We start from the raw sequence: 27,730 nt of genomic DNA on the forward strand, positions 1-27,730 counted from the left end.
AGATTGTTAATGTGCCTGTGGGCCACACATTGTCAGGGACGGGGCAGGGGAGGAATGGCAGAGACCGCCTCCCCAGCTTGACTGTTCCAGGGAGGAGGAAGAGGAAGACAGTTGAGATTTACAGCAGGGGTTTGTGGGAGGTCACAGCTCAGAGGCAAAGGAGGGGAAAAGTTGGAAAATAATTGTAGAGGAGGAGGAGGAAGCACCAGAGAGGCGACAGCTGATGAACACAGTGTCTTTAGAAAGCATTCCAGACTCTCCATCTCCCAGAACCCGGCATGTCTTAAAAGTAGGAGAGCAAATAGCTCAAAGGCAGAGGGCACTTAGCTGCACCCGTAGAAGTGACGAATGAAGAAGTGGGGGAGACATTGGGGGTGGAGATTCACTTGGGAAAACGCCATTATCCAAGAGGCTGGGTTCTATAGCCTCTCTCTGTAAATACTCTCTGTAAATACCGGCCGGGAGTCGCTGGCAGCAGCCTGACACACATATCCCATTTTCCCATGTGCACTTTGGGGCACGTTCATCCACGCATAAATGCTTTCAACTGAATTCTGTCTCATTGTTTTCTGTCCCCTCTCCTTAGTTAGAACTTGCCCTCCCTCATTGAGTTCCAGAAACTTGAGGTCCATCATGGCCATATACACAGGTAGTTGTTTACCTGTGCACAGGCATCAAAAATAAATAAATTGAGATACAAGTTTTCTGATATATCAGATTTGCACAAAAGAGCGGGTGAAAAATGATTTTTAAAGTGTATGTCACATTGGACTCCACCAGCATCCCACCAAGGAGCCTCACCAACAGAAGCAAGGGACGTTACATGGCATCTAGGAAAACACCACCACATGTAGAAAAATGCTCCCCATACAATCCATTTCAGTGCCTTAGATAACATGTGATTCTGTGTTGGATTCCCTTACTGCATGGATTGGGAAAATCCCAATTAAATAGGGGGAAAGTGCAGGGCAATGTCTTGCGGCTGATGTGAAAAATACACATACACGGGATGCATCAAATTCATCTTCAAACTGCCCTGCATGTGCACAGCCTCTCTCCTTGTCCTTTATCTTGTGAAACCAAGGAAGCAGGGGAATACAGGGTATTCTTGGGATGTGCCCTATAGTTTGCCTTCAGCCCAGAAAATCCACCTATACACAAGCAAGAGGCTTGCGACAGGCTCATCAGATTGGGGGAATTCTCTCTTCTTGTTATATATGCACCTGAATCCAAGCCTGTACTTGCTACCCAGATCATTCAGGCACCTTGCATCGTTTCATTAAAAGGGATCACTCAGTAAAGTTTCATAAACAGAGAGGGACGCAACCCTCCCACTTTTAATAAATTGAACTGGTATTGCTGCGTTGCTTGTCAGCTATGTGCGTTAAAGTGTAAGCTTGTTAGTTTAGCTATAATTATGTCATCTTGGGCAATTATAACCTAGGAAATTCCCCAGTGTTCCCCCCCCCCCAGAATGCAAACAAACTGGCCAGCCCAAACCAGAGAAGAAATGTGGCGCTAGGTGTGTTGAGGGTGAGTACTTTGTGAGTGTTTGCCCAAATGGGCAAAGCAGGGTGGACCATATACCTCTCCCCGTTCCTAACCTAACCTTGGAATCCATGTCCTATATTTAGCATTATCGCTTGTTGTCCTAAGATTAAGTGAGGATTTGCTCACAAATTTATTGACAGCAGCACGAATTATTACAGCTAGGAAGTAGAAGGGGCAAGCAGAATATTAAATGGAAGAACGGTATAAAGAGGTGTGGGATATAGTTATTAATGATAAATTAACATGTGCTATTAAGGTAAGTCGGGAATATGCAGGAGATATGATTTTGAGGAGATATGGAAGGTGTTTGTAGAATTTGTACTGTTAAAACAGAAAGGGGTCAAACCCATTGCAAGAGGTGTTGAAATTTTGGGAAGTTGGATAGTTAACAACGGAATGGTCTTGGTGGTAGGGTGCACATTTTTATTCTTATTTATTTATGATTATCAATTTCTCAAAATAAAATAAAAATTCTTTAAAAGGGGGGGAAAAGAATAAGTGAGGATGCACAGTTTGCAGACCACGTCAACCAGATTCATTTGTGGAGCAGGGGTTGGGGACTCACAGCAACACCAAAGATAACAGGAGCCATTCCCTGCACTTCCTGTTATGCACTATTCTTTTTTAGGGATGGTCTTTGTTAAATAATGGAATCAGACACAGAGGCTGCAGGCTGGAAGAGAGACAGTATGTGGACTTGAGGGGAAAGGGGTTCAAGCTTCAGTTTCTATCGTCTTTTTTTAAAAAAACAAAAACCCACAAATACCCAGTTTACATTATTCTCAGCTGAGGAGCAGAGAAAGGCATGCCCTCTTACTCTTTCTTTGAGAGGTTCCCCCCACCCATCCACCTCGCATTTAGAGCATCCCAGAGAGGTTATGGTGCTGGAGGAGACTCTTGAGAGTCCCATGGACTGCAAGAAGATCAAACCTCTCCATTCTTAAGGAAATCAGCCCTGAGTGCTCACTGGAAGGACAGATCCTGAAGCTGAGACTCCAATACTTTGGCCACCTCATGAGAAGAGAAGACTCCCTGGAAAAGACCCTGATGTTGGGAAAGATGGAGGGCACAAGGAGAAGGGGAGGAAAGAGGACGAGATGGTTGGACAGTGTTCTCAAAGCTACCAGCATGAATTTGACTGCGGGAGGCAGTGGAAGACAGGAGTGCCTGGCGTGCTCTGGTCCATGGGGTCACGAAGAGTCGGACACGACTAAATGACTAAACAACAACAACAGAGAGGTCCAAAACAAGTCCAGAGCAGCAACCAAATAGAGGAGATGGAAAAGAAGAGCTGCTTAGGCATTGCCTCCACATCACAGACAAATTGCTTAGACTGAGGAACAGGTTAAGAGATTAGGGCACTGCGGAAGCCCACCCCAATCCCTGCTGAGCCATGCATGCGATTCCAGGGGTCTTGGTCCTCAACCAGTGTTTGCACCCCTTTGGAGAATTGAAGGTGCAGTGGAGGTCCCCATAGCTTTAAGAAATGTGACCTATTCACACATTGAATTTAGATGGGAGGAGTCCAGATCTTAGAGCATGGTCATCTCAAGATGACAGTAGTCCAAGGCATCTCTCCCAGCCTCCCTTCAACCAGCTTGCCCAGGTTGGTCTGGCCTCTCCTCAGCTATCCCATGCCTCATGCCAGAGGCCCCAAACTCTTCCTGTGACATCATGTCCAGTTACCCAGGCAACCTTCCAAATCCCCTATCTCTGTTCACACCTCAGGGTGGGGGGCAAGACTGTTCTCTTGCATTGCCAATGGTCCTCAATGACCCTTAATGGTCCTGGCTTCACCGGGTCATTTTGCAATTGCTCACCTCTCCAAAAGGGTATGGGAGAATGTGTTGCTATCAATGAATACCAAGATGAAGGTCTAACAGGCTTGTGTGTTGAGCACCCTGCTTTATGGATGTAAGTTGTGGGCAACTTACAACTGCCAGGAGCGATGCCTCAATGCCTTCCACATGCTCTGCATAAGGAAAATTTTGGGTACCACACGGCAAGACAGAGTTTCAAACAAAGACGTGCTCTCCTAAGCCCACATTCCCAGTATGTTTGCACTCCTATCTCAGCGACGTCTACACTGACCTGGTCATACCCACAGAAGGGAAGATGGCAGGATCCCCAAGGACGTGCTCTATGAGGAGCTGGCTTCAGGCACCAGGCCCGTTGGCAAACCAACTCTGTGTTACAAAGATGTCTGCAAACATGACCTGCTGGCAACATCAACCCTTGCAGAGGACTGCAATGCTTAGATATAGACAGGTCGTGCGTCCACAGAAGTGACCAGAGGAGAAATGGCCACTGGGAGGAGTGCAGGGAGAAGAAGTACAATGGTGCACCTGCAGCAGCACAACTAGGCACCTTCATCTGCCCCAGCTGCAACAAAACATGTCTCTCCTGTATCGGTCTCTACAGCCACAGCAGGCGCTGCAACTTTCCAACAGCTTGACCTCACCCCCAAAGGGACACTCCTCTGTTGTTCCCCAAGACAGAAAGATGCCAACTCTTCCTACCCAACCACAGTAGCTTTTGGGAGCCAGCGGGAGGAGCAGGCAGCTTGGCCAATGAGGACAGAATCTAGAACTCTGAATCTCTATTCAGAGTGATTCTGTATTTCAGGTCAGTCCAGAATCTAAATAAGTCATCAAAAATTGCGAGCCCACAAATGCCTGTACTGGTCTCTCTAGAAAAACGTCCCTGTCTCATTGACTCCCTGTCTCAATTCTTTCTTGCTTGGGAAAGCGCCTATTTATGTACCATGATTCAGAAAGTATAAATCTTCTTCAGAGCTTGGCTTCAGAGCCAAGGCATGTATTCCTACGTTCTGAGCTGGCAGAGTTCACAGTTCATTGGTGCCAAATCCTTTACAAACAAAGGAAGCGGGGGCAGCGTTTTGCACAATTCACATTTCTACCACTAGGTAGAAGCAAAACCTCTTAGAAAATTGCTCCACTAACTCAAACATTTCACGAAACCCCTATGGGTTTCATCCATGCAGATGTTTCCTCTGCAAGGAAAATGAAAGTAACATATCTCTTGGATTCTGAGAAGCAACTCTCGTTGAATTCAGTAAAGTTTACTCCTCGGTAAGTGCATCTAGAATTGCAGCCCAAATCTCATTATACCGTCAATTTGCTAAGAAGGGAGTAGTAACAGTTCCTATAAATCATGCTCCAGCTATCTAGTTATGCATCCAAGGCATTAAAAAACCTGTATTGATTTAGTTTACATACAGATGTATACCATGGTTCGGCTGCTAAAGATAATAAGTAAAGCAATTAACCGGAAATCAAAATTCCCCTAGAGCAGTATGTACTGTACAATGAAATATTATAGCATTCTCTGATCATAAACAGGAGAGCACTCTGGCTAGATATCGTTACCTGATCCCCACTTCTCTGAACACGTGAGGAGGCAGGGAGGGTGGTGAGATATCAGGAGCAGTGAGAGGCACTGAAGGGTTTAGTTTCCCTGAATGTGACAGCACTTGTTTTAGTGACAGTGATGAGGAAGCTGTTGCCCTCCATATATTCTCAGACTGCAACTCCCATCAACCCTGACCAATGGCCATGTTGGAGAGCGGCTGATGGAAGTTGGAGTCCAACATCTGAGAGCCACAGGTTCCCCATCCCTAAGTCAGAAGCTGCGTCCACTGCCTTTTGATCCAAAGATCGTCAGGGCAGCTTAGTGGAGGAATGTGGGACATTTTTCAGGAGCAACGATGATCCTCTGCTGCAGCACCAGAGTAACTGACGGTATAACTGATAATGGAGCTTTGTTGTTGTTGTTTGGGACATATTAGAATACAGGAAGCTGGAGAATGAGGGAGGGGAATTAGACAGAGGCTGGATACTTCTTGCCTTTTTATAAATGGGGTCCCAGCTTCACACCTGCTCTCTGCCAACAATCCTTTGCGCTTCTAATCCTTTGCGCTTACAGTTCAAAGCTGCATTTCAGCTGGCTTAATATCTTTCTGGAAGCTCACTGTTTTACAAGCTGGGCCCATGCAGTAAGAAATAATTGTAGTTTCTGGGTCACCTTCAAAGGTAGCACTTTATATGGGGCTACCTTTGAAGGTGGCCCGGAAACTACAATTAATCCAGAACACGGCAGCTAGACTGGTGGCTGGGAGTGGCCGCTGAGACTATATAACACCAGTCCTGAAAGACCTACATTGGCTCCCAGTATGTTTCTGAGCACAATTCAAAGTGTTGGTGCTGACCTTTAAAGCCCTAAACGGCCTCGGCCCAGTATACGTGAAGGAGCATCTCCACCCCCATCGTTCAGCCCGAACACTGAGGTCCAGCTCTGAGGGCCTTCTGGCGGTTCCCTCATGCCAGAAGTGAGGTTACAGGGAACCAGGCAGAGGGCCTTCTCGGTTGTGGCAACTGCCCTGTGGAACGCCCTCCCATCAGATGTCAAGGAAATAAACGACTATCTGACTTTTAGAAGACATCTGAAGGCAGCCCTGTTTAGGGAAGTTTTTAATATTTGATGTTTTATTGTGTTTTTAATCTGTTGGGAGCCGCCCAGAGTGGTTGGGGAAACCCAGCCAGATGGGGGGGTATACTTATATTATTATTATTATTATTATTATTATTATTATTATTATTATTACTATTACTATTATTGCCACGGAGTTCAAGAGCACTTACTCCCAGAAAACGATTAAAAAGAATTTCAGCTGTACAATGCTAGCCAATTATGCACAGGATTGCTAAGAAATTGGGCTAGTATGTTATGCATTGCTTGCTGATGCACAGGCACCTTCTTTGGGGTTGTGGGCTCTCCCAGAAGAAACAAAACCCAGTGGGGAAGCAACTTAATTGGCTGCTAAGTGGGTTAAACGCCCTGTAGAGCCGATGGAATTATATTGTCGGTTTCATCTCCTTTGGAACAGTTGCTGATCTCTCTCTCTCCTGAATGATATGCCCCACCACCGCCAAAATATTAAGTGATCTGGTTACAGCCTTCTTGGCTACCTCCCCTCCAAATTTGTTTGCTATGAAAAGGAGAGGTTCATTTCTTGGTGAACCTTCTCCGTTTCCCAGGAGTACAGACTGAAAGGCACTGTGACTTCAAGAAGGCAGCTAGAGTGGGAAATCGCCACATCACAGAAGGGCCGGTGCCAAAATTAATATTTACTCAGCACTGTGAAAGATCCCCCCGGGGAAGGAAGAGAGGGACAATGGACACTCAGACTCTTTCCACTTTCTTGTGCATACGCACGTCCAGTTTTCACTGGGATTTCAGCCAGAGTCTGAAGACCATTATTGAAGAGGCGGAAATTATCCACCAACTTTCCCCCACCCTCCCCAGCTAAATCTCTCTGCCCGAGTTCCAAAGCTGTCCTGGGCAGCCTATTGTCTGTCCTTTATGTGGCATTCGGAGCCTACAATGTGCTAATTGCATTAATAGGTTGTGGAATTCGCCACTATGAGATGCTATGGCTAGGGGTTTAAATGAGTTTTTTTTTACTAATTCATGGAGGACTGGTTAAACTGATAGTTACAGGGTTATGATATCTAAATAGAACATCTGGTGCTATTTTCCTAGAAAAAGAGATGCCGGAACTTCACCACAAACACCTCCCTTGTTCTCTTATAATGGCAATGGCTCCCACCTGAGAGGTGCTGGTGAGTTCTGGCCAAAAGAAAGCCCTGAGGACATCCATTCTGAGAAGCACAGTATATTTGAATGTCAGGTGCCAGAGACCAGGATGGGGAAACTTTGTGCCCCAGTGGGCCAGATCCTTAACTGGTTCCACCCCTGTAGGCCAACTTTGACAGGTGGATGGGACAACCCACTTGTCAATCACCTGATGAGATTATGTCATCAGGTGATTGATAGTGCAAAACAGTTTTAATCGAAACTGAGGCAGAGGTTTTTTGGGTTTTTTACTCCAATTTTACTAGTGGATTTACTTTAAGCTACCAATTGTTCCTTTGTAGCCGTCTCAACACCTGCCCCATACCTGATGTTGCCTATGATGTCAGGTGTGAGGCAGGTGGTTTAGAGCATTAGTTGTGAGCACCCAAAGATCTGGCTGGCCAGTGTAGCAAACAGGAGATGGCTCCAAAAGGGATTAGATAAATTCACAGAGGACATGACTGCTTATCGTAAGGGCTGTATGCTTTCTCCAGAATCGGAAACAGCATGCCTCTACAAACCAGTTCCATGGGAACACAAGCAAGAAGGTGCTGCTATAATCTTGTGAGTTTCCCAAAGATCTGATTGAGCAATGTGGAAAAGCGGGTGCTGAATTAGATGGATTCTGCTGGGCTTTCCTTAGCTGTACGTCAGTATGATCTTTACATTTTATAAGTTATATCTCATTGGCTCTTGTGAAAACCTTGTGTGAGGTCACTCTTATTCCCATTACACAGGTGGAATGACTGAAAGTGATTGACTTACCTGTGGATTTTTATTGCCGCAGTAGATTTGTCTACCAGATGTGGATCCCTTTTGTATATTGAACGATGTGCATGTTAGAAGCTTGAAATGTAACAAGGCCGTTCTCCTTTTCAAGTCACTTCCATTTCCCAGTTTGCAGTGGCACCCTGTGGAATGCCAGAATTTGGTGCCCCTCGCCTCTCGCTTTCCATTCTACATCATAGTTGTGGCAAGCAGAGGCAAATATAGGGGTCATGACCAGTTCTGATGCACTGGGAAACTTGACCACAGAATTCCGAAGCATTCCATGTTCTAGGTAAGCAATCAGTTCACCTGGAGCATTGTTGGCGCTGCTTTATTAGTTCATGCAACATAAAATGCACACAAAAGACTCTCCTGCAAGGGGAGAAATTGGCCAAGCTGCCTTCCACAGCAATTTGCCCAGCAATAGTGATCTTCTAATTGAGGAACCTCTAACAAACTCTTCACAAACCCAATCCTCTGCCCCCACTGTAAGCCCAACACAGACTGTTCAAACTTCACACTGGACCTCAAGCATCTGGCATTGTGTGCCTCCCCATTCTTCCTCCAGACTCTGGGTCCTTGGTTTCCAAATGAGATGCAAAAGCTGCTCTCATCAGAAAAGAGATTTGGGGAGCCATGTCATCAGCTGGTGTTGGTCCACTGTGCTTCATTAAGTCCAGGGTCAACGTAGCTGTCTACCAGGAGATTTTGGAGCACTTCATGCTTCCTTCCACAGACGAGCTTTATGGGGATGCTGATTTCATTTTCCAGTAGGACTTTGGCACCTGCCCACACTGCCAAAAGTACCAAAACCTGGTTCAATGCCCATGGGATTACTGTGCTTGATTGGCCAGCAAACTCACCTGACCTGAACCCCATAGAGAATCTATGGGGCATTGCCAAGAGAAAGATGAGAGACATGAGACTGAGCAATGCAGAAGAGCTGAAGGCTGCTATTGAAGCATCCTGAGGTGTCTTCCGTAACACCTCAGCAGTGCCACAGGCTGATAGCATCCATGCCACGCCACATTGAGGCAGTAATTGATGCAAAAGGGGCCCAAACCAAGCTCTGAGTACATATGCATGCTTCTACTTCTCAGAGGTCCAATATTGGTCTATTTGCAATCCTTGTTTTGCTGATTTCATTTAATATTATAATTTTCTGAGATTGTTAATTTGGAGTTTTCATCAGCTGTACGCCATGATCATCACAATTATAACAAATAAAGGCTCGACATATCTCACTTTGCATGTCATGAGTCTATCTCATATATTAGTTTCACCTTTTAAGTTGAATTACTGAAATAAATAAACTTTTATAATATTCTAATTTTCCGAGTTTCACCCGTATGTCTGAATAAGGCTAAAATGGTCCTTCCATGTTAGTGTTTAACAACCTATGAAACTGCACTTGATATTTCCAGAATGAGCAGTTCTTCCGGCCCTTGTTCTGTTTCATAATAGCTGTTCAAACATGCTCCATTTCCTTCAAATATATTCTCTGATGTATCCAAATCTGGATTAGGTTTCAGACTGCAGGGTCTTCATCAGCAATTTTCACTTTCTGTTGTGTCAACAAAAGCAGCGATATCAACAGTTTTATGTTTTCGTTCTGTTTGCCTCTCGGATTTGCGATAAATCTTTCAACCTTCTTTGAAGCTTAGCCACACTGTTGGGAAGCTGTTTTCCTCACTCTTGCTATTTTTGCAAACATATTCTGCTAGTGTTCCTGTACAGGAATGTTCATATTCAGTAGTATCCATGCCGTTTATTTTATAAGGACGCTGGATTTCTGACCACTTCCCACAACAGCATCCCATTGTGTAGAATGCTCGGTATTTATATAATGTTTTTCCTAAGCACGTTGCATGCATTATATTTAATCTTTACCACAACTCTATAAACTAGGCCAGTAGTATTATCCCCATATTATAGATGGCAGCTGAGTCCTAGAAAGAGAGAAAGCTAAGGCCTGCTTCACACACGACTTTTTATTTTTATATTTTAATGGGAATATATAATGGAGAAGGGAGAAACTGTGTGCATCATCACAACGTGTGAAAATAATTTGTTAAGCTGGGCTGGCTCAATACATTTTGCTGCCTGAAGCAAAGACAAGATAGCTCCCTCCCCCAAGGCACATACAGAAGCCAATTTGACTGGCAGTTGAACATGGCAAAAGGACAGTATCTTCCTCGGGACTTGAGGGCAGCAGGCTAGCAATATTATAATAATTATAATATAATATAATATAATATAATATAATATAATATAATATAATAATATAAATGTTTTAGTTTATATCCTGCCCATCTGGCTGGGTTTCCCCAGTCACTCTGGGCGGCTTACAACATAAAGCACAACTAAACATCAAACATTAAAAAACAAGATATCCTATATAAGCAACAAACAAACCAACAAATCAATAACACCAATATCAACAATATTAACCACAATAATAAACATTTTACAGTTATACCCAAATTAAAGTAACCGCCAAACCCAACTAAACCCAACTAAACCAACACCAACCCAACCAAAATGAAACAGACGAACCAAAATTAGAGCCATTTAAACCATTTTAAAATTTAGCAAGTTGCCCCAACCCAAGAGTTGTTCCAGCAATGTCCCAGTGGCCTCCCAGGAGCCCCTTTTAGCATAGGAGTGTCAGGGCAGGCCACATGGTACCCACAGCTCTGTTGCTTCCCTGCACCTTAGCATCTGCCACCTGAGACAGCTGCCTCAACATAGGGCCAGCCCTGTTGTTAGGTATACTCTATAAGAAACCAGTGATATACAGTACTGGCTTTCCAACAGGCACACCCTTGGCATAGCCGGTTTATTTGATGTCCATATCAGAGTTTCTGTATGTTAGGATGAAATGTGGCACCATGCTTTGGACAGGTTTCTCCTTCAGGCTGATTGCCATCGCAAGAGTGGATTTGTCTCTGACACTACTGAAAAAGGAAGTCATCAGTACTTGTATTATTAGTGAAAAGGGAACTGATTCACTGAGAGATGCTTCAAACATGCACTCAGGATATGGTGGTGCTCTTGTTTGTCTTCATCAAGACGATCCCCATTATGCTGGAGTACATAAGACCATCTTCCACATATTTGAGACTTCTTCCGGTGCCACTTGGCCAATCTTCTTTGGCTTCATAAACCAAGATATGAGCTGCAGACTTGGACAATCTTCTTTGGCTTCATAAACCAAGATATGAGCTGCAGACACACCCTATTTTTAAAGCATACAACTTTCCCCAAAGAATCCTAGGAACTGTAGTTTGTTAAGGGTGCTGGAAATTGTAGCTCAGTGAGGGGTAAATTCCAGTTCCCAGTCTTCTTTTGGGAAAGCAAAGTGCTTTAAGGAATAAGCCTTGTGTGCTACCTTGCTGCTCCTTTTGCAGAAGCTGGGAAAGAAGCCAGGAAGCCTTCAGTTAACTATAGTCCCCCATTTTCCATCACATCTGAACTATGGTTAATGGCCCTCAAACAAGTCAGGATATGAAACCAACTTTAAATCCATCCATGGTATGCTTGTCCAAATGGAGGCAATGAGTCAATTCCCTCATCGGCAGTTACAGAAATAGTAATGACCTTTCCCCACACTGTAGTAATGAGACCAGCAAAATTATGGGCTGTAGTGTACACCTTGAGAGGACAGCAAGAGCAGAGGCCCGGGCCTTCAAATTCCTGCCATCTGCATCCGGCAAGACTACCAAACAGCCTGAGAGAATTCTGCCTTAACAAGAAAAGAAAAGAAAAAAGAAAAGAAAAGAAAATGCCTTTTCACTTTTATTTTTCTTGAAATAATTTAAACTGCAAACAGCCTCAATTGCATTGGCAGAAAGACAACTATATATGCCGCAAACAGAATAAACAGTAGGCAACATGGCGCTGTGCAGAAGTTGTTGTTGGACTCTGAACGCCCCAGCCATCATGGCCCAAGGAAAAGAATGGAGGAAGCTGGGAGTCCAGTCACATCCAGAGAGGACCATGTTGTCTACCTCTGATTATTCAGCATGGTTGTTGTTGTTTAGTCGTTTAGTCGTGTCCAACTCTTCGTGACCCCATGGACCAGAGCATGCCAGGCACTCCTGTCTGACCAAACTGCGGGGGGCAGTGGAAGACTCATGTTTGCAGCTTTGAGAACACTGTCCAACCATCTCGTCCTCTGTCGTCCCCTTCTTCTTGTGCCCTCCATCTTTCCCAACATCAGGGTCTTTTCCAGGGAGTCTTCTCTTCTCATGAGGTGGCCAAAGTATTGGAGCCTCAGCTTCACGATCTGTCCTTCCAGTGAGCACTCAGGGCTGATTTCCTTAAGAATTGATAGGTTTGATCTTCTTGCAGTCCATGGGACTCTCAAGAGTCTCCTCCAGCACCATAATTCAAAAGCATCAATTATTCAGCGATCAACCTTCTTTATGGTCCAGCTCTCACTTCCATACATCACTACTGGGAAAACCATGGCTTTAACCATACAGACCTTTGTTGGCAAGGTGATGTCTCTGCCAGGAAGCCAGGAAGCCTTTAGTTAACTATAGTCCCCCATTTTCCATCACATCTGAACTATGGTTAATGCCCCTCAAACAAGTCAGGCTATGAAACCAACTTTAAATCCATCCATGGTATGCTTGTTCACATGCAGCCAATGAGTCAATTCCCTCATCGGCAGTTACAGAAATAGTAATGACCTTTCCCCGCACTGTAGTAATGAGACCAGCAAAATTATGGGCTGTAGTGTACACCTTGAGGGGACAGCAAGAGCAGAGGCCCGGGCCTTCAAATCCCTGCCATCTGCATCCGGCAAGACTACCAAACGGCCTGAGAGAATTCTGCCTTAACAAGAAAAGAAAAGAAAAGAAAAGAAAAGAAAAGAAAAGAAAAGAAAAGAAAAGAAAATGCTTTTTCACCTTTATTTTTCATGAAACATTTTAAATTGCAAACAGCCTCTACTGCATTGGCAGAAAGGCAACTATAAATTCTGCAAACGGAATAAACGGTAGGCAACATGGCGCTGTGCAGATGCTGTTGTTGGACTCCCAATGCCCCAACCATCATGGCCCAAGGTCAAGAATGGAGGAAGCTGGGAGTCCAGTCACATCCAGAGGGGACCATGTTGTCTACCTCTGATTATTCAGCATGGTACCCTCCGAATATTTGCCTGTTCTGAGCTGAGAAATGCACGATCAACATTTGGTGTCGATGGCACTGCAAACCTATTTTCCCGTCAAACCAGTAGGGGATGATGTTATACATAGAATTACAGCTTGCTAACTCATAACTCCTAAAGGAAGGTTTCGCACAAATGGCTGGGTTCATTGAACTGTATTGCGACCTTTATGATCAATCTGAGAACCGACCTTGTCTGAAGGAGCTGGTCTAGTGTAAAGCTCCGGTGATGTTCCGGTCACGATTGCAGGACTTTTGACAATGGTAATTTAATTCCATTGTGGCTGTTTTATTGCTATTGGATATCTGAACGGAGGGAACAGTTGCTTCTTCCGTCTTGTTCTGCTTCCATAGATGAGACAGAGGGCTGGGGCTGGGGGAGAGACGCTCCAAATAATATGAATGACAGCGATGAGTCAGCAGTTGTCAACAAGCTAACGCCAGGGCAATGAGGAATTGGAGCAGATTGAGTTGCAGCTGAGAATGTAGGTGACAGGAGTCATCACCTTGGAATTTACAGGCCTGTCAACCCAGCAAATGCTTTCTAACCACAGGAGTTTCATGTTAACCTCTACTCAGCATCCGTTTAGAAGCTGCAAGCAACCTCCGGCTTTGAAACAGAGCATCTAACCGTCAGGTGCCGCCATTCTTTGCACTCTCACTTGGCACTTGCTTCAGAGTAAAAATCCATCGGACCACACAGTTAAACATTTAAGCTGAAATCCTATATATCCACAGGAATAAGCCCCACTTAACTCAATGGGATGTGTTTCTGTAGGGGATCATTAGAGATGAAGAGGCAGGGTTGGCATTTGACAATTCAGAAAGGAGAACGGAACAAATCTTATTTGCTCATTCCCAATATTTAGAGACTCCCTTCTCAGCACAGGAAGCAATTTAAGGAATCAGCAACAAAACAATTCCTCCGTCAAATAATATACATGTTTAAAAGAAACAAAAACCACAGGTAGAAACATTAATTCCGTAAATAGGAGTTAGAAGCTGCAAACAACCTCTTGCTTTGGTAAAAAGGAAAGCTTTTAGGAATTGTCAAACAATAGCCAAGCATTTAAAAGAAAGCTTTAATTCCGTTTCCTAAGAGTGTAGCTAATGGCAGAATTAGGCTAAAGCTGAAAATCTTTGCACATTTTCTACCCAGGAAAATGATACTTTCTTGTACTGGGCATTTTGGTCCTCGCAGAAAACGCATTGGACTCAGAGACAGTCCTGACACCTGAGCAATTATGATGTGAACTGCTGTGATGACAGCTGGCATTTATTTCCTTTATGTGTTTCTATTCCTGTTCTCCAATAAGAGAATCTAGGCAATACGGCTTCATTGAGAGGGAAGAAAGCAAAACTGTGCTGATGGAAAGAGTTGCTAGGCAGTCAAGACTGAGCTGCAGACAACTGGCAGCCAGGAGACAGGGTCCAGCTAGTTGGGCACAAAAATTAAAGTAAAAAGGAAAAATAACATTATCCCTGAAGCTAACTCCCATTTAAATGAGCATAGGATTGCAACAAAACCTAAGATGTGGAAAATACTGATTGCATTTTATTTTTTGCACGCGGAAGAATACATTTAGCAGGGCATAAGTTGCCAGACAGAATCATAGAAGGGACTGTGAGGGTCATGTAATAAAACTCCTTCGATGCAGGTTCCTCGGTTTACAAACTTGATCCATTCCGGAAGTCCGTTCTTAAACTGAAACCGTTCTGAAACTGAGGCGCGCTTTCCCTAATGAGGCCTCCCGCCACCGGTGCCCTTCCCCCGTTCGGATTCCGTTCTTAGACCGAGGTAAAGTTCGCAAACCAGGACACTACTTCCGGTTTTGCAGAGTTCATAAACTGAATCGTTCGTAAACAGGACTGTTCTTAAACCGAGGTACCACTGTAGTATATTTAAGGATATTAATGGGGTAAATTATTAATGCATAATTAAACATATATGTATTATGTCTAATATATAGGATAATGTATATATTATTCTTTCATGGGGTAAATCAGTTAATGTGCTACACACATAATTGGGCAGGGTCGCCCAACGAAACTGAACGGTGGGCAACTCAGGGCATGCAAAGAAAAAATCCTTCTTCACACAGTGCAGGGTTAAACTGTGGCTTTTGCTCTGACAAGATGTGTCGACTGCCCCCAATTTAGATGGCTTTAAAAGGGGCCTGATTCATGGAAGATAAGACTGCCAGTGGCTGCTAGTCAGGATGCAGAATGCCAGTTGTTGGAGCACAGCAAGAGAGAATTATTGCCACTGTACCCTAAATAGTGACGCGGGTGGCGCTGTGGATTGAACCACAGAGCCTAGGACTTGCTGATCAGAAGGTTGGTGGTTCGAATCCCCACAACGGGGTGAGCTCCCGTTGCTCGGTCCCTGCTCCTGCCAACCTAGCAGTTCGAAAGCACGTCAAAGTGCAAGTAGATAAATAGGTACCGCTCAGGCAGGAAGGTAAACGGCGTTTCCGTGCACTGCTCTGGTTCACCAGAAGCGGTTTAGTCATGCTGGCCACATGACCCAGAAGCTGTATTGGCCAATAAAGCAAGATGAGCGCCACAACCCCAGAGTTGTCCACGACTGGACCTAATGGTCAGGGGTCCCTTTACCTTTACCTTTACCCTATCAATAGGCTTTCTTAGATGCATCTGGTTGGCCACTGTGAGATAAACTTGCGTCATCCACTAGGGACGAAACTCAGTCTCAGGTGACCGCGCCAGTATTTTTGCATGCCCTTGTTTTATCAGCTCCCAAATCCCAAACTAAGTCCAAGTCATTTTTCTGCTCATCCCGCTGCTCAGAACAGCTCAGAACCTTCTCCAGGAGAGAAATGTCCATCTCACAAGGGATACATTCCCTGTAGTCAATGATGATTTGCGCCCAGAGATGGAAAGAAGAAAGAGTCCCTACCAGAGAGGAATGGCAAACTAAGCTGATGGACTACACCGAAATGGCAAAGCTGACTGAAAGGCTCAGGAACCAAGAGGACAAAAACTTTAACAAGGAATGGGCAAAATTTATAATTTACTTAGGAGACCACTGTAAGCAGATGAAAACATTAGCAGGATTTAATATCACTTTTAACGTAACAGGTATTAGGGATAATATGGATGAATACAAAATATAGATTGGGAAATAATATGTAGCTGAAAATGTTCGCATTAGGACACATGGAAGGGATAGGGGAAGTCGTAAGATTCAGAGAAATCTCTTTACATGGATATGTATTTGGTATTGTTATAAACTTATTTTTGTAAAATCAAATAAAAATGAATTCAAAAATAAATAAATGATGATTTGCATTATTTTGCTGAGAGCCTTACGACACCATGTTAGTAAACGTGGCCGCCTAGTATCTGCACCGCATAATACAAAAGAAATAAAAGACGTTTGCCTATGTACATCACATTGCATTAGTTCTGTGTAGATCACAGCACATTAAAATAGCCTTCAGTAAAGGGCATTCAACTCTTGCATGTTAACTCTGCCAGTCAAAGAACAACCTGTTCATTCAGCGTTCATCCTGCTCTGCTAGCACTAACCTTGCATGACGGTGGCATTATGCCTGTATTTATTATTATTGAGCATTCATTTTGATTTGTTTGCAGGGCAGTTATATGACAATGAGCATTCACACTGATTTGTTTGCAGGATGCTTATTCATAGTCTCATTAACCATTTGTTCCTCCCTCTTTTCATTTCCTTTTCAAATTACCAAAGTCTTTTTTCTTTTCTTTTTTAAATGGCGTAGTTGCACTTAGGCGATTCGCTTTAATTGTGCAAACCTAATGTCCTGCTCTGCGCTTGAAGCCTTCCAGCTAAATAGTGACAGTCTGCAAGCACCCATAATGCATTCAGCTGTACTCCATGTTCTGTGCTCTGCTCAGAAGCAAGTGTACCGTTCTTTGACAAGATCCCAGCAGATATTTCCCTTCCTAATGCTATTAGGCTACATGTTTTATGGCTCTGTCGGTTTTTCTTTGCACAATAAGAACCTTTTCATTGCTCAGTAAAGGAAAATGACCGCCCTTATTCTAAACAACCCTAGAATGGGCAAAACACAACTTAGCTGACCGCATTCTTCAGATTTTGAAGGATAAAACAAAAAGTAAATGAGTTCAGATGTGCTTGCACCTTGAATTTCTTAGCTCATCAAGAGGAGATGAAGATTTTGTACATTTGAGGTGATGTTAGGATTCTTCGGCTGCAATGCTATGTGCGGATCAAAGCCAAAGGATCCTACCCTCTAGTAATTGGCATAGCCACGACACAAATCAGCAGATTAAATATTTTCCAGAATAGTGATAAAAGCAGCAAGAAAAGGTTCGCCTGCTTATGTTGACCTATTGTGCAGCTGTTAAAGACAATGAACAAGACACAGTGGCTGAGCGAGACATTGACTGCACCTCATGGTTAGGAAGGAGTGAGTTTAACCTTGAGCCCAAGTTTGGAGAGCATCCTAAGCCAATCCTTGGTTTAGGTCAGGATGGGGGTGGGGGGCAGTAAGAAGGATTGGGAAGGAGCAAAGCTCTCTGGGATCCTGCACATCCATGAGGTCTTGTGAACCAGTTTGGTGTACTGAGCTACGCGGACTGCATTATAGACCCTCTGTCCTTAAAATGATGGCAACATGAAAACAAAATAAGGACGCCGTACAAGAATGACTGAGTAGGTGTGCAACCTTAAGACAGGTACGTTATTTGAGAGGGGGCCTGGGATGGCCAAGTTCAGTCAACTCTTCATGAGAGATTGCCTTTCTCCCCCTTTTTAATAATTTTTATTGATTTTAAACACTTTAACAAAACAAACAAAAACATTTTAACGAAACAAATAACAAATGACATATATAAAAAAACAAAAAAACCCTCCCAAAACCAGAATATTTTTATATATAAGAGTTTCCTTCCACCTATTATGACTTCCGATCTCCCTATCGTAGGTTCCAAGTTTTCTATATCAACTGTATATTATTTATTGTCTGACTTCAGTTTTTCTAAAGCATCTGTAATTTATGTGACTTTGCAGGAGTCATTCTAGGCCTGCCAAAGATTTCACATGATTACAGTGTTCTTTTAAATATAATCTGTATTTATCCCATTCTCTATTAAACCTTTGATCTGATTGATACCTAATTCTCCCTGTCATTTTTGCCAATTCTACATAATCCAATAATTTTGCCTGCCATTCCATTTTTGTTCTTTGTTCCATATTCTCTCCTTTCCAACCTTTAGCTATTATTGTTCTTGCGGCGGTGGTTGCGTACATGAATACCCTCCTCAACTCTCTCGGTATATCTGTAGCCATTATACCTAAGAGAAATGCTTTGTGCCTTTTCTTCCACTCAATCTGCCAATGCTTGTCTTCGCAGGCAGGGGAAGTCCCTAACTCACTGAGGGTTTGAGACCCATCGGCCACCCTCACTTGGTTTAGCTGGCCAGTCAAAGCCATTCACGGTGTTATGTACTGAAGTTCTCACCCTGGGCCAGCAGGGGGATACTGTAGATAGTAATGCAAATAAGGGATCGAAAGTGACGTTCAGTGATTGGATAGTTTTAGAAAATTGTTACAGTTACATTGTACTGGAGCTCTATATAAGCAGGCTGACTGAACCCCTCAGTTCAGTTCTGTTCTGGCCTGTGAATAAACAAGAGCTGTTTGAAGAATCGCTGTGTCGTCTGATATGTTCACCCACAATTTAACACCCGGGGTGTGGCTGCTGTCGCATGCTTCAAGCTTCTAGGAGCTGCAGGTGAGAGCGGAGTGCAGGGAGAGGGGACCAAAGGTGGACAAAACTCCAGAGGGAGCATGAAATGTCCCCTTCCAAAAGTACTAACCCTCCTCTAATACCCTGTTGTAAACAAAATCTGCCTTTTTTCCCTTATGGGGTATCCAAAAGCCCGTATGGAGTCCTGAAGTGGGTTCCCTATTGGTAGGAGAAAATAACAGAGGCCAACCAGAGAATATTGAGAAGCAAAGCAGCTAGTAAGCCTGATCTTTATTGATCTGTGGCAACAGGGTGCTCCCCTCACACGCAGGAAAGGAGGAGGACCCAGAACCAAGATGTGCCTGCTCTTATAGAGACATTTTAAATTCCCTGCCCTGGAGCTCAAGACCACCCCTCCATACACCATACATACATCACAGAAGGGGTGTAACACAAGACCACCCCCCACAAACAACATACCTACGTCACAGAAAAGGTGGTCTAAAACAGAAATTTAAATGTTGTTGTTTTTCCTGTCTGCCAGGTTATCTGATAATGCCTTATCTGATTGCCTTTCCTGGTAGCCTGTCACCCTTTGAAATGGTGATTACTCAATTCCTGAGACAATGGGAAGGCTCCCTGACTCTCTCCCTCCTGGCAGAGAAAATATTTGGTCAGTTTGGGAGTCAAAATGGTTTCAGGACGGTCTTCCTGTGCTGATCTATGTATGTGCTTGGTTGGTACATTTATGAACATTTATTATATATCTAAGACCTTAAAATTCTTATCACAACCCCATACACCCCATAGTTGTGTACACATTCACATGCTGTTCTCCACCTGTGTTCTCCATCCAGGCAAGGAAGAGGCATTATCAGGCAGGCAAAACCACTCAGGGCATGGCCTGGAGAGGATTCCAAAGGCCACATACAAAGGTCAGGAGACCCATATGTCTCTGAGGTTGCAGCTGGATAGTTAGCAATTTTTTCTGTATGCCATGAGTACTTTCAGTTGGCTCGATACTGAGGCAAAATCAAAGTCCTGGGTTGGCTGGCATTTTTCTCCAGGGCCTCCCTGACCGGCTCACCTGAGGTCTTCTCACCCCACAGCTTGAGCTCTTTGAGTCTGGCTTGAAATGCCATGAATTGGACACAGTGGCGAGTCCTGGAAAACTTATAGATATCCTTGGCTTTCGCTTGAGTGAAGGTTTTAAGTCGATGGAGAAAGAGGAAGATAATATTTGCCAAGGGTATCTTTGCACAACTGGGACGCTTGCCATTGTTCCTGCGAGGAACAAAGAACTGGCAGATGTGATTTCAGAACCACTGGCATTATCTTTGAGAATTCCTGGAGAACAGGCGAAGTCCCGGCAGACTGGAGGAGGGCAAATGTTGTCCCTATTTTCAAAAAGGGGAAAAGAGAGGACCCAAATAATTACCGCCCAGTCAGTCTGACATCAATACCAGGGAAGATTCTGGAGCAGATCATTAAGCAAACAGTCTGTGAGCACCTAGAAAGGAATGCTGTGATCACCAATAGTCAGCATGGATTTCTGAAAAATAAGTCATGTCAGACGAACCTGATCTCGTTTTTTGACAGAATTACAAGCCTGGTAGATGAAGGGAACGCAGTGGATGTAGCCTACCTTGATTTCAGCAAGGCATTTGACAAGGTGCCCCATGATATTCTTGTAAAGAAGCTGGTAAAATGCGGTCTTGACTATGCTACCACTCAGTGGATTTGTAACTGGCTGACTGACCGAACCCAAAGGGTGCTCATCAATGGTTCCTCTTCATCCTGGAGAAGAGTGATTAGTGGGGTGCCACAGGGTTCTGTCTTGGGCCCGGTCTTATTCAACATCTTTATCAACGACTTGGATGATGGACTCAAGGGCATCCTGATCAAATTTGCAGATGACACCAAACTGGGAGGGGTGGCTAACACCCCAGAGGACAGGATCACACTTCAGAACGACCTTGACAGATTAGAGAACTGGGCCAAAACAAACAAGATGAATTTTAACAGGGAGAAATGTAAAGTATTGCACCTGGGCAAAAAAAATGAGAGGCACAAATACAAGATGGGTGACACCTGGCTTGAGAGCAGTACATGTGAAAAGGATCTAGGAGTCTTGGTTGACCACAAACTTGACATGAGCCAACAGTGTGACGCGGCAGCTAAAAAAGCCAATGCAATTCTGGGCTGCATCAATAGGAGTATAGCATCTAGATCAAGGGAAGTAATAGTGCCACTGTATTCTGCTCTGGTCAGACCTCACCTGGAGTACTGTGTCCAGTTCTGGGCACCACAGTTCAAGAAGGACACTGACAAACTGGAACGTGTCCAGAGGAGGGCAACCAAAATTGTCAAAGGCCTGGAAACGATGCCTTATGAGGAACGGCTAAGGGAGCTGGGCATGTTTAGCCTGGAGAAGAGGAGGTTAAGGGGTGATATGATAGCCATGTTCAAATATATAAAAGGATGTCACATAGAGGAGGGAGAAAGGTTGTTTTCTGCTGCTCCAGAGAAGCGGACACAGAGCAATGGATCCAAACTACAAGAAAGAAGATTCCACCTAAACATTAGGAAGAACTTCATGACAGTAAGAGCTGTTCGACAGTGGAATTTGCTGCCAAGGAGTGTGGTGGAGTCTCCTTCTTTGGAGGTCTTTAAGCAGAGGCTTGACAACCATATGTCAGGAGTGCTCTGATGGTGTTTCCTGCTTGGCAGGGGGTTGGACTCGATGGCCCTTGTGGTCTCTTCCAACTCTATGATTCTATGATTCTATGATTCTGTGATTCTATGAGGATGGCCATACAAAGCTCCAAAGGGTAAACAACCAATTAAGGAGCACTAAGTAGTTCTTTGAGGGCATATCTTGTGCTAATTCATGTCACAATGAGTCCTGGTTGCTCAAGCTTATTGTCAAGTGCCTGAGGAAGACGTCTCAAGGATCCATGAAGGGTGCAGCCTGACCAAGGACAAATAGCCACCAGGATAAATTCCCACAGGCCTTTTTTTTTACTTCAAAAATGCCACTTTCTTCAAATGGGGAATTAGAATGACTGCTTCAGAAATGGACCCAAACCTGGAAAACACGAAGGTGGTTTTAACACGTTCAGGACAACCCAAGGTTTGCAGAAATATGAAAAAAATCTCTTTTGTTTTAAAGCCTAGGGCAGGAAAACTCCCCCAAACAGCCCAAGGAGGAGAACAGCCTTTACCAAAGATGTCATGGGCTTTGTTTTTTATTAGTTTTCACAATATTATAAACAAACAAACAAACAAACAAGACAAACAAACATAAATCATAGCCTTATTGAAAATTACACTTATTAACTTTGTTAAGTGACTTCCTCGCTTCCCCTTGGTTGAATTTCATTGCATGTCCTTTTAACGGTTTTCCAAATCCCAATTCTTATGAAATTTAACTTAAACATTAACATCCTTAAATCTTCACTTTATGGAATTAAAAATATTAATTCATCGCTTAACATAAATAAAATCCTAAACCAATTAAGTATCTGCAAGCTATTTTCAATTAATTTAACTTAACAAATTAAACTAGATAATCATTAAATTTATTCCACTCTTTCTGATACTCTTCCTCCTTCTCGTCTTAGGATACTCTTCCTCCTTCTGGTCTCTTCCGGTTAGGTCAGCTAGCTCCGAAAAATCCATCATCTTCATCTGCCATTCTTCTATTGTTGGTAATTCTTGGGTTTTCCACTTTTTAGCTAACAAAATACGAGCAGCAGTTGTGGCATACAAAAATAATTTAACATCTTTCTTGGGCAATTCCAAACCTGTTATTCCAAGAAGAAAGGCCTCTGGTTTCTTTATAAATGTATATTTCAACATTTTTTTCAATTCATTATAAACCTTTTCCCAGAAGACTTTCAAAGGTGTCATGGGCTTTGAAGACACTCGAACTCAGGACGAAAGGGAGAAACGTGCTAGGAGGAAGGCATGCTTGGCAAACCCTCACCATGATCAACTCCTGCCTGGAAACCTATGTCCCCACTGTGGAAGGACGTGTGGATCCAGAATTGGCCTCCACAGTCACTTACGGACTCACTGTTAAGACCGTGTTAATGGAAGGCAAGCTTACTCAGCTATGAGTGATCACCAAAGAAGACATATGGTGGAATCAGATTCTGCATTGACCTCCCTGAAAGTCACCAAAACGCCTCCTAATTTTGTTGGGGACTTTCAAAAGTATGTGTGTTGGCATGTGCATGCCCTCCAACCTTTCTCTGTTGATAATAGGGCCGTCCTACCATACTCACCCATATTTCTCCAATGAAAATAGGGACGTCCTAAGGAAAAGTGGGACATTCTGGGGTCAAATCAGAAACTGATACAGCTTCTGTAAAACTGGGACTGTCCCTGGAAAATAGGATCTGCATGTGTGAATATATGGCATTGTTCTAGACTGTACACATCCCTGAGCATCTAGATGACTAGCTGTGATGGCCTGGGATTCGGACTCGGAGGCTGAACCTGAGGAATCCCAGCCTGCACAGGATTCCCTGCCTCCAGAACCAGCTGAGCCGGTGCTGGGGCATGAGCCTGAAGGGTCCTCACCTGTGCTGGATCCTCAGGTGCAGGCACCAGCTGAGTCTGCTCTGGCTCCTGAGGTGCTGGAGGACCCATTGCCTGCAGGTGCTCCACTCTCAGCCCCGTCAGAGGAAGCTGAGGTTGCCTCTGAGTCCGGTAACCCTCCAGCCTCTCCTGAGCTGCAGAGGCTCAGGGCAGAGAGGCGGAGGGAACTAAGTTCCTGCAGGAGGAGTCCTCGCCTCCAGGCCAGGAGAGGCGAGTCACCAGAGGATCGGGGCCGCCCTATGCCTCGGGGCAGATAAAAGCCGGCCAGCCCCAGTCCCAAGTTGCGGGAGCAACATTGTTGGTTGCTAGTTCCTGCCTGAACCTTATCCTGCTTTTCTGCCAGAGCTCCTGGCCTGTCCTGGCTCCCTGCTTGCATGCCTGTTCCTGACTTCACCTGACTCCCTGCCCTGCACCCAGCTTCAGCTACTACGGACTGCCTCCGCGTTGCACCTTTGACCATGGACCAGACTTGGACCTCGCCTTTTGGGTAACCCACGGGACCAGCACACTAGCTCCAAGCCAGCCATCATATGCTTGTGCATATAAATGGCCTCGGTCCTGTATACCTGAAGGAGCGTCTCCACCCCCATCGTTCAGCCCGGACACTGAGATCCAGCGCCGAGGGCCTTCTGGCGGTTCCCTCATTGCGAGAAGTGAGGTTACAGGGAACCAGACAGAGGGCCATCTAGGTAGTGGCGCCCACCCTGTGGAACACCCTCCCTTCAGATGTGAAGGAAATAAGCAGTTATCCTATCTTTAAAAGACATCTGAAAGCAGCCCTGTTCAGGGGAGTTTTTAATATTTAATGCTGTACTGTTTTTAACATTTTATTGGGAGCTGCCCAGAGTGGCTGGGGAAACTCAGTCAGATGGGCGGGGTATAAATAAATTATTATTATTAATAATAATAATAATAATAATATGCTGCTCTTGAGGGGAAGAAAAAGTTGCTGTGAATTGAGAACAAACCTGCATCACTTCCTGCCTTTTGGGGTATCTCTGGGCCAACCATAGGAAAATATACCGTATTTTTTGCACCATAACACTCACTTTTTTCCTCCTAAAAAGTAAGGGGAAATGTCTGTGCGTGTTATGGAGGGAATGCCTATGGGTGGCATGCCTACGGATTTTCCTCCTCTAAAAACTATGTGCATGTTATGGTCGGGTGCGTTTTATAGAGCGAAAAATACGGTACTAGCTGGATTTCTCTGTCTTGTAGGCCAGCATCTCCCAGGAGCAGAATCCTGATTTATTAGGTGTTTGTGCTACCCTTCTGGATAAGCAAAAATGACTGCACACCTGGAACATGACCTGACTTTCCTCATCTGCCTGGGCCAGGTGTAGGAAAATAATATCGCTGGTTTTCATTTGCTCATCGGAAAATAAATACATGAAGTGATATATTAGCTGCGTGTGTCACTTACGGTAGGCATAAATTTGAATAATGCCAGTGATGATGTTCCTGCAGTCTCTGGGCCTGGCATGGGAGTGCATTTGCACAGTTAAATCTAGTGTGCAAGCTGTGCTTGCGCCTTGAGGCGTCTAAATTTCCCACAGCGACACGTACGCCTTAGATCCAACCCTTTTGGATTACTATAAGGCGCTCTGTGTGGGGCTGCCTTTGAAAAGTGCTCAGGAACTTCGACTGGCTCAAAGAACTGCAGCCAGATTGATGACCGGGGTTGGTTATAGGGAGCATACAACTCCCTGCTGAAGCAGCTCCACTGCCCTGTAAAACCCAAAATGGCTTAGGTCCAAGATACCTGAAAGACCGTATTCCCTCATACAAACCTGCCTGGGTTGTGAGATCTTCGGCAGAGGCCCTTCTCTCAATCCTGCCCCCCTCACAGGCATGCTTTGTTGGGACGCAATGGAGGGCCTTCTCGGTGGCGGCTCCCAGACTTTGGAACTCCCTCCTGGAGAAGCCAGACAGGCTCCCACCTTGTCCTTCCTCCGGCAGGCGAAGACCTCCTTGTTCCAACAGGCTTTTGGGAACTGACTGCTTTTAATGGAAGGGCTGGTGCCGTGCTGTTTTTGTTGTAATTATTGGTATGTTCCAGACCAGGCATAGGCAAACTCAGCCCTCCAGATGTTTTTGGGACTACAACTCCCATCATCCATGACCACTGGTCCTGTTAGCTAGGGACGATGGGAGTTGTAGTCCCAAAACATCTGGAGGGCCGAGTTTGCCTATGCCTATTCCAGACAGATTTTATATCTGTGCATAGTTCTAATTCCATTAAAGCTAAATTGTTGTTGTTTTTCCTAGGTTTTTAACCATTCTTGTTTTTTTCCTGTCAGCTGCCTTGAGTCCCACCAGGGAAAAAGTCGGGGTATAAGTAAATAAAAATGATAGGAAAACAGCAGGCTTTCTCAGGACTCATCTACACTAGTAAAGAAACAATGATTTGGATGCACTATAAACATGCAACAACACCAGACGGCGCCAGAGAGCAGGAAATTTTTATACACATATAATTTCTGACTTATTCATAGTGTTTTTCCCCTATGTGTAGATCCACCCTCAGAGGCCCTACAAGTCATCATCCCCCCCCACCTGTAAATGATTTTGTTCTCCGTTTCAGGGGCGTGGGTCAGGGGGGAGACCTCTTGTTGGTTTCATATGTATGTGCAGAAATTAGTGTGGATTCATACCAAAAGGTAGAGGTTAGGTTATGTTTATCACAAGGGCGGGGAGCCTGCGGCCCTCAATATGTTGTTAGACCTCCCCCCAGCTCTTATTAGCCCCAGCTAGCATGCCAATAATTAGGTTTATTTTTAATAACGTGAGTTTATTGTTCTACCCAAAAGCCATAACAAACCCGTAGCAACAGTACCTATAAAACAATACAGTTCATACATCCATAATATGAGCCAACATCCATGATGTAAGAGTGACGTTACCCGAGACACCAACAAACTCACATCCAACTTGATTTCAAATTAAATCTCTTGAATCATCACAACAATTTATAGTGATTTTTTCTAACTGCTTTTATTCTTACTTCTTTTCTCTTTTCTGCAGCCAGAGCATAGAAATCTCTGTGTTACAAAGCTATTATTGTCACTCAAAAGAAACTGGACCATTTCTGCCAGGGTGCCCTGGTTTATTGAATTGATGTATTGCTTCTTGAAACAACTGCTGTTGTTTAGTCGTTTAGTCGTGTCCGACTCTTCATGACCCCATGGACCAGAGCACGCCAGGCACTCCTGTCTTCCACTGCCTCCCACAGTTTGGTCAGACTCATGTTTGTAGCTTTGAGAACACTGTCCAACCATCTCATCCTCTGTCGTCCCCTTCTTCTTGTGCCCTCAATCTTTCTCAACATCAGGGTCTTTTCCAAGGAGTCTTCTCTTCTCATGAGGTGGCCAAAGTATTGGAGCCTCAGCTTCAGGATCTGTCCTTCCAGTGAGCATTCAGGGCTGATTTCCTTCAGAATGGAGAGGTTTGATCTTCTTGCAGTCCATGGGACTCTCAAGAGTCTCCTCCAGCACCATAATTCAAAAGCATCAATTCTTTGGCAATCAGCCTTTTTTATGGTCCAGCTCTCACTTCCATACATCACTACTGGGAAAACCATGGCTTTAACTATACGGACCTTTGTTGGCAAGGTGATGTCTCTGCTTTTTAAGATGCTGTCCAGAACAACTAGTCCAGAACAAATAAAATACTGTAATAGTAGTACAGAAACATTGAACTGTACCAAAGTAAAAGCAACGAATACCTGGTGCTGCCCAAATGTGCAGGTAAACAATAGCATAATTACCCCTGTTACCAAAACAATGGCAAAGTTGGTGCCAGGCAGGCCTCCCGGGGCAAGGAATTTCATCAACATGGAGCTGCTACAGACCAGGTAGTCTTTGATCCCCAGGACAAGTCAAAGACACACACAGAATCATAAAATGATAGAATTTAGAGACAGGCAGATGCCAACAAGGAAAGAACAAATCATATAATTTCCACGTGCTGTGAATAAAACTAAATCTTACCCCCTCAATTTTCAGTCCAGTTTGAGATGTATAGGATGCTTGTTGTTTTTTAACCCATTACTTGTTTAAGAGCTTATGGAGAATTCCCCCCCCCCCCCCCGTGGCAAATGTTTCTTTAAAAATGTGTGTATGTGTGTGCTTGCATATATCATGGGGAAGGGACTCCCCAGTAAAGTTATCTATAGATCAAAATCAGTTCAAACCCTGATAATGTATCAGCAAATAATATATCTGTCATTCAGAATATCAGAAGGACTCTTGATGCGAAGAACCAAT

At 44.3% G+C, this 27,730-nt stretch overlaps 1 long non-coding RNA gene across 1 annotated transcript; it reads left to right on the plus strand.

Annotated features, from left to right (window-relative positions):
- The first annotated feature begins 1,413 nt into the window (after positions 1-1,413).
- On the plus strand, positions 1,414-26,622 carry LOC310744266. Its single transcript, XR_014539473.1, has 2 exons — positions 1,414-1,533; positions 26,490-26,622. It is a non-coding gene; the product is annotated as an uncharacterized lncRNA (long non-coding RNA).
- Positions 26,623-27,730: the final 1,108 nt, after the last annotated feature.

This window comes from Podarcis filfolensis, assembly GCF_964270895.1.
Source record: "Podarcis filfolensis genome assembly, chromosome: 10".
NCBI classification, from domain to species: Eukaryota; Metazoa; Chordata; class Lepidosauria; order Squamata; family Lacertidae; genus Podarcis; species Podarcis filfolensis.